This window comes from Coregonus clupeaformis, chromosome 23, assembly GCF_020615455.1.
Source record: "Coregonus clupeaformis isolate EN_2021a chromosome 23, ASM2061545v1, whole genome shotgun sequence".
Taxonomy (NCBI): Eukaryota; Metazoa; Chordata; class Actinopteri; order Salmoniformes; family Salmonidae; genus Coregonus; species Coregonus clupeaformis.
The window spans coordinates 48,740,240-48,754,599 of record NC_059214.1 but is presented as its reverse complement, the minus strand read 5'-3'; positions in this window follow the sequence as shown (position 1 = coordinate 48,754,599).

The window sequence follows — 14,360 nt, the reverse complement described above, 5'->3', positions numbered from 1 at the left end:
TCCACTCCCACCCCCCTGTCCCTCCCCAACCACACCTAGCCCTCCACTCCCACCCCCCTGTCCCTCCCCAACCACACCTAGCTCCCCCACTCCCACCCCCCTGTCCCTCCCCAACCACACCTAGCCCCCCACTCCCACCCCCCTGTCCCTCCCCAACCACACCTAGCCCCCACTCCCACCCCCCTGTCCCTCCCCAACCACACCTAGCCCTCCACTCCCACCCCCCTGTCCCTCCCCAACCACACCCTAGCCCCCCACTCCCACCCCCCTGTCCCTCCCCAACCACACCTAGCCCCCACTCCCACCCCCCTGGTTCCCAGACCCCGGCCCCATGGCTGCAGGAGGCCATGCCCCTGGGACGGATGTGTTGATCAACGTGCATCAGGTAAGATTGATTCATTGATTTATTGATTGTTTATTTTCCTTCAAGAGGAAATTCCTTCCTCAGCTGTCAATAGAAGGAGTAAACTCCCTAATACCTGAAACATAATGGCTGGAATGGAATTAATGGAACGGTATCAAACACATCAATCATATGGAAACCACGTTTGTTCCATTAATTCAATTTCATCCATTACAATGAGCCCAACCTCCTATAGCTCCTCCCACCAGTCTCCACTGGGGTAGAAGCTGTTCAGGGTCCTGTTGGTTCCAGACTTGGTGCATCGGTACCGCTTGCCGTGCGGTTGAAGAGATACAGTTGAAGTCAGAAGTTTACATACACCATAGCCATATACATTTAAACTCAGTTTTTCACAATTCCTGACATTTAATCCTTGTAAAAATTCCCTGTCTTAGGTCAGTTAGGATCACCACTTTATTTTAAGAATGTGAAATGTCAGAATAATAGTAGAGAGAATGATTTATTTCAGCTTTTATTTCTTTCATCACATTCCCAGTGGATCAGAAGAACTCAATTAGTATTTGGTAGCATTGCCTTTAAATAGTTTCGGGTAGCCTTCCACAAGCTTCCCAAAATAAGTTGGGTGAATTTTGGCCCATTCCTCCTGACAGAGCTGGTGTAACTGTGTCAGGTTTGTAGGCCTCCTTTCTCGCACACACTTTTTCAGTTCTGCCCACACATTTTCTATAGGATTGAGGTCAGGGCTTTGTGATGGCCACTCCAATACCTTTGGAAGTATGCTTGGGGTCATTGTCCATTTGGAAGAGCCATTTGCGACCAAGCTTTAACTTCCTGACTGATGTCTTGAGATGTTGCTTCAATATATCCACATAATTTTCCTTCCTCATGATGCCATCTATTTTGTGTAGTGCACCAGTCCCTCCTGCAGCAAAGCACCCCCACAGCATAATGCTGCCACCCCCGTGCTTCACGGTTGGAATGGTGTTCTTCGGCTTGCAAGTCACCCCCTTTTTCCTCCAAACATAACGATGGTCATTATTGGCAAACAGTTCTATTTTTGTTTCATCAGACCAGAGGACATACGATCTTTGTCCCCATGTGCAGTTGCAAACTGTAGTCTGGCTTTTTTATGGCGGTTTTGGAGCAGTGGCTTCTTCCTTGCTGAGCGGCCTTTCAGGTTATGTCGATATAGGACTCGTTTTACTGTGGATATAGATACTTTTGTACCTGTTTCCTCCAGCATCTTCACAAGGTCCTTTGCTGTTGTTCTGGGATTGATTTGCACTTTTCGCACCAAAGTACGTTCATCTCTAGGAGACAGAACGCGTCTCCTTCCTGAGCGGTATGACAGCTGTGTGGTCCCATGGTGTTTATACTTGTGTACTATTGTTTGTACAGATGAATGTGGTACCTTCAGGCGTTTGGAAATTGCTCCCAATGATGAACCAGGCTTGTGGAGGTCTACAATTATTTTTCTTGGCTGATTTCTTTTGATTTTCCCATGATGTCAAGCAAAGAGGCACTGAGTTTGAAGGTAGGCCTTGAAATACATCCACAGGTACACCTCCAATTGACTCAAATGATGATCAGAAGCTTCTAAAGCCATGACGTTATTTTCTGGAATTTTCCAAGCTCTTTTAAAGGCACAGTCAACTTAGTGTATGTAAACTTCTGACCCGCTGGAATTGTGATACAGTGAATTATAAGTGAAATAATCTGTCTGTAAACAATTGTTGGAAAAATTACTTGTGTCATGCACAAAGTAGATGTCCTAACCGACTTGCCAAAACTATAGTTTGTTAACAAGAAATGTGTGGTGTGGTTGAAAAACGACTTCCGACTTCAACTGTAGATACGAGTCAACTGGGAGCTCAACAGGGAAACAGGCAGTGAGCTCAGAGGTCAGCTATCCAACACAAACATAGCACATACACCCAGCAAGGATTCAAAACAGTTGCTCTTTGGCTACACGACAAATCCCTCTAAACACAGCACTACTCTGTGTACTGAACAAGTTCTTACTCATCAGTCATGGTTTCAATTGTTGCCGTTTGGTCTGAAGTACAGCATACCAAGACAAGACACACCCAGAGCAGAGCTTTGAACAGCATTCGGAAAAAGGCAGCAGTATTCAGGTTGTGAAGTAGAATGACTTGAATATCCCTGATTAGACTGGGTTGCTACGGCGTCTCCTAAGCAACCACTGAGGGAAGGCCAGTAGCGCAGTTTCATGCCAAGCCATGTGAGATGCACTATGACATTTGCGACCACTCACTGAGGAGGAAGTGTGTGTGTGTGTGTGTGTGTGTTTGTGTGCATGCGTGTGTGTGTATGGATAGATATACTGTAGGTATGCTGGCGCTGCTGAATGTTTCTGTGGGATTTATCCTGGAAGGCAAGTGGTGAATAGACTTCAATGCCATGCTCTGCATACAGTGTGCTATCAAGGATTTCCTTTAGCTTGCAAGTTCTTTCATCTCCAACATTTGTGACATTTCTACATGAATGGAAAGCACCTGTCAACGATTGACCTGATGTCTCGATAATTTCCTTTGAAAGTAATGTAAACGAGATAATGAAGGCTGTATTTCAGCTTTGAGTATGAGGAAGAACAACATTCAGTAGAATATAGACTAGTCAGTCAACTGTAGTTGCTCCCAAGCTATTTCTAAATGCTTTTGTGACTGTAGCAAAATGTCAGTGTCAAAACAGGCTAATGACTGGTGTCTAATGAGTAGAGGGGGTTTACAACTATGTCATACTGCCCAGAGAGAGAGAGAGAGCGAGGCAGAAGAAGACAAGGCCCCAGAGAGAGAGAGAGAAGGAGACAAGGCCCCAGACAGAGAGAGAGAAGAAGACAAGGCCCCAGAGAGAGAGAGATAGAGAGAGGGAGAGAAGGAGACAAGGCCCCAGAGAGAGAGAGAGAGAGAAGGAGACAAGGCCCCAGACAGAGAGAGAGAAGAAGACAAGGCCCCAGAGAGAGAGAGAGAGAAAGAAAGAGAGAGAGAGAAGGAGACAAGGCCCCAGAGAGAGAGAGAGGAGACAAGGCCCCAGAGAGAGAGAGAGCGAGAAGGAGACAAGGCCCCAGAGAGAGAGAGAGAGAGAGAAGGAGACAATGCCCCAGAGAGAGAGAGAGAGAGAGAGAGAAGGAGACAAGGCCCCAGAGAGAGAGTGAGAAGGAAACAAGGTCCCAGAGAGAGAGAGAGAGAGAGAGAGAGAGAGAGAGAGAGAGAGAGAGAGAGAGAGAGAGAGAGAGAGAGAGAGAGAGAGAGGAGAAGGGAGACAAGGCCCCAGAGAGAGAGAAGGAGACAAGGCCCCAGAGAGAGAGCGAGAGAGAGAGAAGGAGACAAGGCCCCAGAGAGAGAGTGAGAAGGAAACAATGTCCCAGTGAGAGAGAGAGAGAGAGGGAGAAGGAGACAAGGCCCCAGAGAGAGAGAGAGAGAGAAGGAGACAAGGCTCCAGAGAAAGAGAGAGAGAGATGGAGACAAGGCTCCAGAGAGAGAGAGAGAGAGAGAGAGAGAGAGAGAAGACAAGGCCCCAGAGAGAGAGAGAGAGAAGGAGACAAGGCTCCACAGAGAGAGAGAGAGAAGGAGACAAGGCTCTACAGAGAGTGAGAGAGAGAGAGAGAGTGAAGGAGACAAGGCCCCAGAGAGAGAGAGAGAAGGAGACAAGGCCCGAGAGAGAGAGAGAGAGAGAGAGAGAGAGAGAGAGAGAGAGAGAGAGAGAGAGAGAGAGAGAGAGAGAGAGAGAGGCTCTTTGAATGCACTCAAAGAAAAAGCCAGCAGAGCATTGTATGCAATAAAAATGAAATTATTCAAAATCAATATCCCAATTAGAATTTGGACCAAACGGAAGTGAGGTTTGGGGGCCACTCAATAAACTGGACTTTAAAATATGGGACAAACATCCAATTGAAGCCCTACATGCAGAATTCTGTCGGAAAATTCTACAAGTCCAGAGAAATACACCAACTAACGCATGTAGGGCAGAATTGGGCCGCTTTCCAGTAGTAATGAAAATACAGAAAAGATCATTAAAATTTTGGCTACATCTAAATTCAAGTCCAAATTCAAGTCTGCAATTTAAAGCACTTCAAACCCAAGAGCTGAGCCCAGAAACGAGCCCTCTCAGTCAGCTGGTGTTGGACCTAACCAACCAAGCTGACACCAGCACTTCTTCAAAATAAATAATTCCAATGAACATAATCATGAACCAATCAAAGGACTCATATTTACAACATTGGAAAAACAAAACAAAATCCCAAAGCCGACTAAATTGCTATCTGACCCTAAACAGAGAATATGAATTGGCTGATTATCTCTACTCTGTCAGAGATACGAAGCAGAGACAGATCCTTACCAAGTACAGGCTGAGTGACCATCAATTGGCAATAGAAACCGGCAGACATAAAAAGACATGGCTACCCAAAGAGGAGCGTATATGTGGTCACTGCACAACAGGGGGAGGTAGAAACAGAAATGCACTTTCTCCTTTACTGTGATAAATATTCCTCACAAAGAGATTCATTATTCACAGAAATTACTAGATTTATTCCAAATTTTAACTTATTAAACCCAGAGGAAAAACTAAAAATACTCATGGGCGAAGGAGCTATGGCTCCTCTTGCAGCCAAATATGTATTTGCCTGCCATAGCCTGAGGGACACTGAATAATAACATCTGCATAGTAAATAGTAACGTACTTATTATTGTTGTTATTGCTATTATTGTTATTATCATTATTATTGTTGTTTATCATTCCAAATAGTAGTGGTATGGGTGGTAATGGTAATGATGGCAGATCAATGATGGTGGTGGTAGTAGTGGTATTAATGATGATGGTAGTTGTAGTACTGATGTAATGGTGAAGATGACCGTTATTTAGTTATAAGTTAGTTATAGTTTCATTTTCCATATTTAGATTTGTATATTTATTATATTTATACTATTGACTGTTACCATTTTATTGTTGTTATTTATTTATTATTATTTACTACCATTTTTATTATTATTTGTTATTATTTATTATTTTATTACAATGTATATTGTATACATTGTTGCTTTGGCAATATTGACGGAATGTTTTTCATGCCAATAAAGCAGCTTGAATTGAATTGAATTGAATTGAATTGAGAGAGAGACAAGGCTCCACAGAGAGAGTGAGAGAGAAGGAGACAGACACATAGAGAAAGAAGAAGACAAGGCCCCAGAGAGATAGAGAGAGAGAGAGAGAGAGAGAGAGAGAGAAAGAGAGAAGGAGACAAGGCCCCAGAGAGAGAGAAGGAGACAAGGCCCCAGAGAGAGAGAGAGAGAGAGAAGGAGACAAGGCTCCAGAGAAAGAGAGAGAGAGATGGAGACAAGGCTCCAGAGAGAGAGAGAGAGAGAGAGAGAGAGAGAGAGAGAGCGAGAAGGAGACAAGGCCCCAGAGAGAGAGAAGGAGACAAGGCCCCAGAGAGAGAGAGAGAGAGAGAAGGAGACAAGGCCCCAGAGAGAGAGAGAGAAGGAGACAATGCCCCAGAGAGAGAGAGAGAGAGAGAAGGAGGCAAGGCCCCAGAGAGAGAGAGAGAGAGCGAGAGAGAGAAAGAGAGAATGAGACAAGGCCCCAGAGAGAGAAGGAGAAGGAGACAAGGCCCAGAGAGAGAAGGAGAAGGAGACAAGGCCCCAGAGAGAGAGAGAGAGAGAGAGAGGAGAGAGAGAGAGAGAGAGAGAGAGAGAGAGAGAGAAGGAGACAAGGCCCCAGAGAGAGAGAGAGAGAGAGAGAGAGAGAGAGAGAGAAGAGGAGACAATGCCCCAGAGAGAGAGAGAGAGAGAAGGAGGCAAGGCCCCAGAGAGAGAGAGAGAGCGAGAGAGAGAAAGAGAGAATGAGACAAGGCCCCAGAGAGAGAAGGAGAAGGAGACAAGGCCCAGAGAGAGAAGGAGAAGGAGACAAGGCCCCAGAGAGAGAGAGAGAGAGAGAGGGAGAGAGAGAGAGAGAGAGAGAGAGAAGGAGACAAGGCCCCCAGAGAGAGAGAGAGAGAGAGAGAGAGAGAGAGAGAGAGAGAGAGAGAGAGAGAAGGAGACAAGGCCCCAGAGAGAGAGAGAGAGAAGGAGACAAGGCCCCAGAGAGAGAGAGAGAAGGAGACAAGGCCCCAGAGAGAGAGAGAGAGAAGGAGGCAAGGCTCCAGAGAGAGAGAGAGAGAGAGAGAGAGAGAGAGAGAGAAGAGAGAGAGAGAGAGAGAGAGAGAGAGAGAGAGAGAGAGAGAGAGAGAGAGAGAGAGAGAGAGAGAGAGAAGGAGACAAGGCCCCAGAGAGAGAGAGAAGGAGACAAGGCCCCAGAGAGAGAGAGAGAGAGAGAGAGAGAGAGAGAGAGAGAGAGAGAGAGAAGGAGACAAGGCCCCAGAGAGAGAGAGAGAAGGAGAAGGAGGCAAGGCCCCAGAGAGAGAGAGAGAGAGCGAGAGAGAGAAAGAGAGAATGAGACAAGGCCCCAGAGAGAGAAGGAGAAGGAGACAAGGCCCAGAGAGAGAAGGAGAAGGAGACAAGGCCCCAGAGAGAGAGAGAGAGAGAGAGAGAGAGGGAGAGAGAGAGAGAGAGAGAGAGAGAGAGAAGGAGACAAGGCCCCAGAGAGAGAGAGAGAGAGAGAGAGAGAGAGAGAGAGAGAGAGAGAGAGAGAGAGAGAGAGAGAGAAGGAGACAAGTTCCCAGAGAGAGAGAGAGAGAAGGAGACAAGGCCCCAGAGAGAGAGAGAGAAGGAGACAAGGCCCCAGAGAGAGAGAGAGAGAGAGAAGGAGGCAAGGCTCCAGAGAGAGAGAGAGAGAGAGAGAGAGAGAGAGAGAGAGAGAGAGAGAGAGAGAGAGAGAGAGAGAGAGAGAGAGAGAGAAGGAGACAAGGCCCCAGAGAGAGAGAGAAGGAGACAAGGCCCCAGAGAGAGAGAGAGAGAGAGAGAGAGAGAGAGAGAAGGAGACAAGGCCCCAGAGAGAGAGAGAGAAGGAGACAAGGCCCCAGAGAGAGAGAGAGAAGGAGACAAGGCCCCAGAGAGAGAGAGAGAGAGAGAGAGAGAGAGAGAGAGAGAGAGAGAGAGAGAGAGAGAGAGAGAGAGAGAGAGAGAGAGAGAGAGAGAGAGAGAGAGTAAGACAAAAATAATGGTGTTCCAAAAAAGGTCCAGTTGCCAGGACCACAAATACAAATTCCATCTAGACACCGTTGCCCTAGAGCACACAAAAAACTATACATACCTCGGCCTAAACATCAGCGCCACAGGTAACTTCCACAAAGCTGTGAACGATCTGAGAGACAAGGCAAGAAGGGCCTTCTATGCCATCAAAAGGAACATAAAATTTGACATACCAATTAGGATCTGGCTAAAAATACTTGAATCAGTTATAGAACCCATTGCCCTTTATGGTTCTGAGGTCTGGGGGTCCGCTCACCAACCAAGAATTCACAAAATGGGACAAACACCAAATTGAGACTCTGCATGCAGAATTCTGCAAAAACATCCTCCGTGTACAACGTAAAACACCAAATAATGCATGCAGAGCAGAATTAGGCCAATACCCGCTAATGATCAAAATCCAGAAAAGAGCCGTTAAATTCTATAACCACTTAAAAGGAAGCGATTCCCAAACCTTCCATAACAAAGCCATCACCTACAGAGAGATGAACTTGGAGAAGAGTCCCCTAAGTAAGCTTGTCCTGGGGCTCTGTTCACAAACACAAACAGACCCCACACAGCCCCAGGACAACAACAACAACAACACAACTAGACCCAACCAAATCATGAGAAAACAAAAAGAGAATTACTTGACACATTGGAAAGAACAAACAAAAAAACAGAGTAAACTAGAATGCTATTTGGCCCTAAACAGAGAGTACACAGTGGCAGAATACTTGACCACTGTGACTGACCCAAACCTAAGGAAAGCTTTGACTATGTACAGACTCATTGAGCATAGCCTTGCTATTGAGAAAGGCCGCCGTAGGCAGACCTGGCTCTCAAGAGAAGACAGGCTATGTGCACACTGCCCACAAAATGAGGTGGAAACTGAACTGCACTTCCTAACCTCCTGCCAAATGTATGACCATATTAGAGACACATATTTCCCTCAGATTACAGCGATCCACAAAGAATTTGAAAACAAACCCAATTTTGATAAACTCCCTTATCTACTGGGTGAAAAACCACAGTGTGCCATCACAGCTGCAAGATTTGTGACCTGTTGCCACAAGAAAAGGGCAACCAGTGAAGAACAAACACCATTGTAAATACAACCCATATTTATGTTTATTTATTTTCCCATTTGTACTTTAACTATTTGCACATTGTTACAACACTGTATATATACATAATATGACATTTGAAATGTCTTTATTCTTTTGAAACTTCTGAGTGTAATGTTTACTGTTAATATTTATTGTTTATTTCACTTTTGTTTACTATCTACTTCACTTGCTTTGGCAATGTTAACACACGTTTCCCATGCCAATAAAGCCCTTAAATTGAATTGAAATTGAATTGAATTGAATTGAGAGAGAGAAGGAGACAAGGCCCCAGAGAGAGAGAGAAGGAGACAAGGCCCCAGAGAGAGAGAGAGAGAGAGAGAGAGAGAGAGAGAGCTCAAAGACATTGCTCCTGCATTTTTAACAAAAAATATAGATTTAGAGTTAGATAAAGTAGGATTTTTTGGCAGGGACATGCTTGGTAGCCTTAGCATGCATGATGCTACCCTCCACAACATAACCTTCATTCCAAACCAAAACTCCAAACCTACAACCTGATTTTGGACGTATTTACCTGGAAAGCTTTCTACTACCAAGGATTACTATTCTCAAACTATACAGCAAATGCTCTGGCAAACAAACAGAAACCTGAAAACACCATCCAACCTGGAACTGAGTGAGTAATGTTTAGTATGAAGCTATTTTTCACTTTCAAAAACCAAGAAGAAAAATACATTACAATGATATATTTTATTTTATAAGGACTGAATGCTAAGGCTACCAAGCTTAAGCTTAAGCTGTACAAAGAGATACAATTTCAATTAGCACTGACGTGTGAAGTGAGAGGTGTCAAAGCCCCTGAGCCCAACAATGGCAGGAGAGTCGTACAGTCTACCCCAACCAAATGGAGAGGCCTTAGAAGCACCCCCCCCACTGTTCAGAGGTCATTAAAATACAGTACCCTCTGAATGTAAAAAACGACAAGACACGAAAAGAGTACAAATTGAAACTTCTTTTGGGGAAGCAGGAGACACTTTTTGCTGATTTGTATAAAAATGGGAACATAAGCAACCTTATCTTCCACACAGACCATCCCCTGGCATGGCACAGTGCTATACTAGCACACTACCCCTCTGTTAAGAGGGGGGGTGTTAGCGACGGGTGGAAACTCAGGATACTGGACAACGAGGACTCTGAGTCGTCAAATATTAATCTCTATCAATCTGGAACCGTTTTGGTTCAAGGCAACACCAAACAGTTCCAGCTGGACTTTCACCTAATCAAAGAAATAGCTCAGCAGGAGAAGCTCTCCCTTGAGAAATATACCCCGAGCGGGTCAGACCAGACCTCTTCATTAAATAACCCCACAGAGCAACCCCAAGCAGAAAGTCAACTTCCCAGCACAGAGTACTACTCCCTCATTGAAATGAAGGATACATTCACCCAGCTGGAGGTAAGGCAGGTGGAGCTGGAACAGCAGGTGAACACACTCCAGTCAGCACAGACCCAGACAACAGTCCAGCACCTGGAGAGCTGCAGGTAGAGAGAGACATGTCTGCACTCTGGACTGTGGTGAGACAACATCAACAGGAGAAAGAACAGGAGCAGGAGAAGAACAGAGCACTAGAGGAGAGGATCAGAGTGCTGGAGGAGAAGGTTAGAACGATGATGGGTGACATAGAACAACCCATTAGAGAGTTGGCCACCCCCGCAGAGAAGCCAGCAGAACAGCCCACCTCAGATCCTGGCCAAAGTCTCGACACCGCAGCAGAACAGTACACCCTAGACCCTGACATTAGCCTCGACATCACACACAGACAAACAAATGAAGAACCCCAAGCCCTGGGGATCCCAACCCCTCTGAGCACCCCCCAGTCAGACACCCTGATAGCCCTCATGACGACCCCCCCACACCCACTGAGGACATACACAAGCCACAGATTGTACTCCTTATGGACTCAAATGGGAAATACATACAAGCAAACATTTCTTTTCCAAAACACACAGTGTCTAAACTCTGGTGTCCAAACACCCAGCGCGCCCTAGACCTTCTGTCTGAGGACCGACTAGGATCACCCAGCCACATAATAATACACACAGGCACAAACGACCTGAGAACACAGCAGGAAAGGTTGGCCACAGCACTCAAGGGAGTGATAGAAAAAGCTTCTTCTACGTTCCCCAACGCACAAGTGGTTATCTCAACCCTGTTACCACGAAAATACTTCCACCCTGCTACCATACAGCGGGTAAACGCAAGTATTTCCCGTGACTGTGCATCATAACCAAATGTCTACCTGGCCCACCACTCCACCCTGGACGTGAACAGCCTTTATGACCAGGTCCACCTATACAAGGCAGCAGTGCCGACCTTCGCCCGGACCCTAAAGGATATCGCCCTCAACCGCAGACCCAACACCTCACACAGGAGCAACAGATCAACAGACACCCCGCCCAGACCAGCGAGACACTCTCACAGACCTGCGGGACCCCCCCCCCCAGGACCTACACATAGAGGACCCCGCAGAGAGGACCTACATCCAGACCACAGCACCATCAACCACACCTACACCCCCACCCCCACCAATTAACTCCCCCCCAAGTCAACCATGCCCACACCCCATTTAGGCCCCCTCAGATCAGACCTATGCCCCTCCTACCCACCCCAAGCCCCCCACTCCCACAAAGAGGGCCTCAACATGAAAGTCACACATACGCCCAGGCCGTGAGCAGGCAAACAGGCCCAACACCCACTCTTACACTAGCCCAAGCCAATGGCATGTACAGATGCTCAGCAGGCTCTGCTCACAATTACTGGCCTGAGGCCAAACCACTCAACCAACAACATTAGACACTTTATGGAACACAAAGCCTTCACTATTTCATCCTGGAATATCCAAGGCCTGAGGTCATCTGCCTTTGGCCTAAAGAGCAGGAATCTGGACTTCACCAAAGAAATCGGAAATACAGACATTGTCATCCTACAAGAAACATGGTATAGAGGAGACGGACCCACTGGTTGCCCTCTAGGTTACAGAGAGCTGGTAGTCCCATCCACCAAACTACCAGGTGTGAAACAGGGAAGGGACTCAGGGGGTATGCTAATTTGGTATAGAGCAGACCTAACTCACTCTATTAAATTAATCAAAACAGGAACATTTTACATTTGGTTAGAAATTCAAAAGGAAATTATCTCAACTGAGAAAAATGTCCTCCTGTGTGCCCCCCACTAGAATCCCCATACTTTAATGAAGACAGTTTCTCCATCCTGAGGGGGAAATCAATCATTTCCAGACCCAGGGACATGTACTAGTCTGTGGCGACCTAAATGCCAGAACTGGACAAGAACCTGACACCCTCAGCACACAGGGGGGACAAACACCTACCTGGAGGTGACAGCATTCCCTCCCCCATATGCCCCCTAGGCACAACTACGACAACATAACCAACAAAAACGGGTCACGACTCCTGCAGCTCTGTCGCACACTGGGTATGTACATAGTCAATGGTAGGCTTCGAGGGGACTCCTATGGTAGGTACACCTATAGCTCATCTCTTGGCAGTAGTACTGTAGACTACTTTATCACTGACCTCAACCCAGAGTCTCTCAGAGCGTTCACAGTCAGCCCACTGACACCCCTATCAGACCACAGCAAAATCACAGTCTACTTGAACAGAGCAATACTCAATCATGAGGCATCAAAGCCAAAGGAACTGAATAATATTAAGACATGCTATAGATGGAAGGAAAGTAGTGTTGAAAACTACCAAAAAACAATTAGGAAACTAATTCAATCCATTCTAGACAACTTCCTGGACAAAACGTTCCACTGTAATAGTGAAGGTGTAAACTTGGCAGTAGAAAACCTAAACAGTATATTTGACCTCTCAGCTTCCCTATCAAATCTAAAAATCTCTAACAGAAAACCAAAGAAAAGTAACAACAGTGATAAATGGTTTGATGAAGAATGCAAAAACCTAAGAAAGAAATTGAGAAACCTATCCAACCAAAAACATAGAGACCCAGAAAACCTGAGCCTACGCCTTCACTATGGTGAATCACTAAAACAATACAGAAATATACTACGGAAAAAGAAGGAACAGCATGTCAGAAATCAGCTCAATGTAATTGAAGAATCCATAGACTCTAACCACTTCTGGGAAAATTGGAAAACACTAAACAAACAACAACACGAAGAGCTATCTATCCAAAACGGAGATGTATGGGTAAACCACTTCTCCAATCTTTTTGTCCCTATAACAGAGAACAAACAGCAAAAAAATATACATGATCAAATGCAAATCTTAGAATCAACTATTAAAGACTACCAGAACCCTCTGGATTCTCCAATTACATTGAATGAACTACAGGACAAAATACAAACCCTCCAACCCAAAAAGTCCTGTGGTGTTGATGGTATCCTCAATGAAATGATCAAATATACAGACCACAAATTTCAATTAGCTATACTTAAACTCTTTAACATCATCCTTAGCTCTGGCGTCTTCCCCAATATTTGGAACCAAGGACTGATCACCCCAATCCACAAAAGTGGAGACAAATTTGATCCCAATAACTACTGTGGGATATGCGTCAACAGCAACCTTGGGAAAATCCTCTGCATTATCATTAACAGCAGACTAGTTCATTTCCTCAGTGAAAACAATGTACTGAGCAAATGTCAAATTGGCTTTTTACCAAATTACGGTATGACAGACCACATATTCACCCTGCACACCCTAATTGACAAACAAACAAACCAAAACAAAGGCAAAGTCTTCTCATGCTTTGTTGATTTAAAAAAAGCTTTTGACTCAATTTGGCATGAGGGTCTGCTATACAAATTGATGGAAAGTGGGATTGGGGGAAAAACATACGACATTATAAAATCCATGTACACAAACAACAAGTGTGCGGTTAAAATTGGCAAAAAACACACACATTTCTTTCCACAGGGCCGTGGGGTGAGACAGGGATGCAGTTTAAGCCCCACCATCTTCAACATATATATCAACGAATTGGCAAGGGCACTAGAACAGTCTGCAGCACTCGGCCTCACCCTACTAGAATCTGAAGTCAAATGTCTTCTGTTTGCTGATGATCTGGTGCTTCTGTCACCAACCAAGGAGGGCCTACAGCAGCACCTAGATCTTCTGCAAAGATTCTGTCAGACCTGGGCCCTGACAGTAAATCTCAGTAAGAAAAAAATAATGGTGTTCCAAAAAAGGTCCAGTTGCCAGGACCACAAATACAAATTCCATCTAGACACCGTTGCCCTAGAGCACACAAAAAACTATACATACCTCGGCCTAAACATCAGCGCCACAGGTAACTTCCTCAAAGCTGTGAACGATCTGAGAGACAAGGCAAGAAGGGCCTTCTATGCCATCAAAAGGAACATAAAATTTGACATACCAATTAGGATCTGGCGCAGTGGTCTAAGGCACTGCATTGCAGTGCTAGCTGTGCCACTAGAGATCCTGGTTCGAATCCAGGCTCTGTCGCAGCCGGCCGCGACCGGGAGACTCATGGGCAGCGCACAATTGGCCTAGCGTTGTCCAGGGTAGGGGAGGGAATGGCCGGCAGGGATGTAGCTCAGTTGATAGAGCATGGCGTTTTCAACGCCAGGGTTGTGGGTTCGATTCCCACGGGGGACCAGTATGAAAATAAATAAATAATAATAATAATAAAATAAAATAAAATACATAACTGAAAGAATAAAAAAAATAAAAAATTGAAGTAAAATAAAATATGTATTCACCAACTGTAAGTCGCTCTGGATAAGTTTAATGTAAATGAAT